The sequence below is a fragment of the Branchiostoma belcheri genome, unplaced genomic scaffold (assembly GCF_001625305.1).
Source record: "Branchiostoma belcheri isolate BF01 breed outbred unplaced genomic scaffold, Haploidv18h27 scaffold249, whole genome shotgun sequence".
Classification (NCBI taxonomy): Eukaryota; Metazoa; Chordata; class Leptocardii; order Amphioxiformes; family Branchiostomatidae; genus Branchiostoma; species Branchiostoma belcheri.
In genome coordinates, this window is record NW_017803853.1 from 209,318 (window position 1) to 212,971 (window position 3,654).

The window sequence follows — 3,654 nt, forward strand, 5'->3', positions numbered from 1 at the left end:
AATTTGGTATTGCATATAAATAAAGAAATATCACCCCGTAATCCATGACCAGGCGAAGTCACATTGAAATCACATTGCGTTCAGACCGATTCGAAACCACCTCTAGCAGTGGCTTGGGATCGAGGCGCTTTCAATGTGATTTGGCGCGTTCAGATGGAGCCACTTGAAACCGACTTCGGAGAAAAACCACATGTAAAGCGCCTTGGGTGACTTCACATAAACACGGCCTAATATACCGGTATGTACCTTTTTACGTGTATGACGTCATAGGCGCCATGTTGGATTACAGTGCATGACGTCATATGCGCAATGTTGGATTACAGTGTGCACCGAGTTGTCACGATTAAGAAAAATAGTTATTCTGACGTCAATGAAAAGCCCGTATATCGTTTAAAAAATGAAGAATGATATGATATCAAAACCGTGACAATCTTATAATGTAGGTAAAATATGAAATATATACAATTATAAATATAAAATTACTATTTTTATCATCTAGATACTGGGAATTTTAAAACAATTGATTATTGACGGTGTTAAATGATTTAAACAGGCATCGCTATGGTAATAAGTGGTAAATATTTAGTAAATTTATCAATGAAGTACAAATCCATATATATATATGAATACATATGAATTAAAACAGTCACCTTAAAATTCCACCAGCTAAGCCAATTGTTACATTACATACAGCGAAAACTACTAATTTTAAAAAAACGAGCTATTTCAACATGCGTAGTATTGGTAATTTGTATATTCGATAGTTTCTGCATTAGTGGGTGATAATTAATTGGTGATAATGACAACCCCCTGTTTTAGTTTGGATGTTGATTGCATAATGTATATTGTGTGTTTTGTTCACTTGTCTCCATCTTTATTTAACCGTTTAAAATCGAAGCACAATTCAGGGGTGCGTTAGTCAATCCCTGCTGTTGTAGGATTTTGTCAAATCGAATAAATAGAATTGAATCTCAATTAGTGCATGAAAATTATTCTGAAAATAATTGCTCTGCTACTCAATTTTCAAACAACTTAATACACCCTTACTGTTTTTAGTTAGACAATGATCATTTTTCAGGACAATATCATTGATTACAACGTTTTGTGACGTAACATCTAAACTTGTGTACAATTCTTATATAACGACTAGATATACTTTCATTTGTTGTAAAAAAATGAACTTCAGATACAGAACCGACTTTTAGAAACTGTTTGAAAGATGTACACAATAGAAATCTAAAAAGCAATGATCAGCTTTGTATACCGATGGTAAGATCCAACAAATATAAGAACAGCCCTATCCCATACTTCACATTGTGTGATAAATATCATTGTGATTATTGTCTAATTTTTTTCTTGTGTGGTTATACAGTTGTTTATAAGTTTATCAATTTTTATCTGTGTCTGCCTAATATGCAATATTATATACAATATTATATAATTCCAATACTATGTGTCCTTCCTCCGTCAGCTTGACGAGGACCGCTTTGTCTTTAACAGGCCTCGAAATTAATTTTTCTTCCTATTGTCCCCGCACTCTCTCAAAAATAAATTTCAATTGTCCCTAAGTGAGGATGGACTGTCTCAACCCCTATTTTTGGGAAGTATTTTATGACTTCAATTTGAAGTCAAATTTATTTTGCTTATGTTCACTCCCACTGTATGAAAAAGCACGTTTCCAAGAGTTTCCAGTCCCGCACACGCCCGTGAAATTCGCCGTGTCCTGGTCGCGTCCATGGATTTCCGGGCTCCGCGTGTACGGCCCCGGATATTTCCTTACACTCCCGGATTCGTGCTCGCCGTGCACGTGCACGGAAATTTACGTCCCGCACACTTGGCGTGTGTTGGGGAGCGGCTAACAATAAGGGGTAATTAGGTACTGCGTGTATTCATGTTTCAGGTGATAATTACTAGTACTTGAACTAAAGTTGCCAGCACTTTAATCTAAGCAAATTAGATATAGAATGATCAAGGATTGTTAATACAACATTTGAACCTATGCGTCCTTGGCTTGATTTATCGTGATGTCGTCCATACGACAAAGCACATTTGAGCGTAGGGCGCCCCGACGCTGGGGTTATATAACCTACTCGGTCAAAATGACCTAAATCTACACTCCGGTCTAAATCTGAATTTTTTATTTTGGAAATAATAATTTATCCGTGAGGTTCATTACCATGATGTAATCAAACGCTTGACTAAAGGGGTTTGAACTAACATGACCTGATCAGTTTGTTATGATTTTTAGGTACATGTATGGGTAATAATATGCAAGCTTTACATTGTAGTTCGGTCGATGTGTATTGTGAAGTGTCTGACATGGCGTCCGTTTATGTGAATAGCCTTTGTGTAAACAAAGGGAGAACTCAAAGCGTCCCCATGCCTGGTAAAATACTGAAATCCAGCAAAACAAGTCAACCCTCATGACATTAATTGACATTTACAAAGAGGAAGGTTATGTTGGAGTTGAAGTGCGGTTTTATTTCACTTAGTGAGCGACAAGTTGTGTAATTCTAGAACGAATAAAGCCATGTAATCATGACGAATTAGAATTATGAAGATCATTTGTCTGCCTTGAAATAAATACATTCACACAATCAGAAACATCCTATCATCCAATCATTCAGACTGCACAGGCGATTTAACTTAAAACCTATAATATAAAAACAAGATGGTTGTAGTATTGAACGCGATCACGTGATTATATGACTGACGACCAATCCTACCTCGCTCTCGCCGGGACCAGCCAATAAGAGACGCGATGCTTTGTTTTGGTGGGTCGTTTGAATCTTGCTTTGTCACAACGATGGTTTGCTTTTTCAAAACACGTTTGTCTCGGCTTGCAAAGATTACTAGTATGTTCCTGAACTAAAATGGCGTCAAACATTCCGTTCTGTTACTTCGTTTTCGCAACGGAAGAAATGACTCTACTACATTGAAAGGACAACACCGCAACGAACCAGCAAACCGACAGGAGGAAGGGTAAGCTAAAACAAGGATACTATTATATATACGGCACTATCGTTACATATATCTTAAACATGTTGTTTAAAAACCTTGGCTAAGTTGTGCCTACGGCAGAAATATTTATTTTGGTAAGAAGTGTACACTATTTTTTTTACTGATTAATAACATAGTTTATTATTTCTACTTAGAAGTACGTCGATATAGTTTGTATGTTGCTCAGAACATATGTACTTTTTTCAGGCGCGGATTTGGGATACTTTGAGACGATTTGAAGAAACTTTATCGCCAGGCTGTCGGGGAGCTCAGAAAGGAAAGAAAGAAAAGCGACTGCAGTCACACAGAAGAGGGTGAGTCTATGCAAATGTATATCTTTGCATACGAAGGCCGACAAGGCTCTTGACAATTTGAATTGTTTTCATTACCGAGGGAAATGTTGTGTTTGTATTGTTCCCATGATTACAATGAAAAGAAACAAGTAGACGTTGATGCTTGATGAATGGAGCCTTTTCATCTGGACAAAATTGTTGCTGTCTGACGTTAAAAACATTCGTTAAAAATGATAAATGACTTCTCCTCGAAATGTGTCCATACAGACGTCCGCATCTTTGCCAGGCTTGTTTATAAAACGTCTAGTACATGTACACGTAACTTCAAATGAAATTCAAAAATGCCTTCGACTTTTGACTT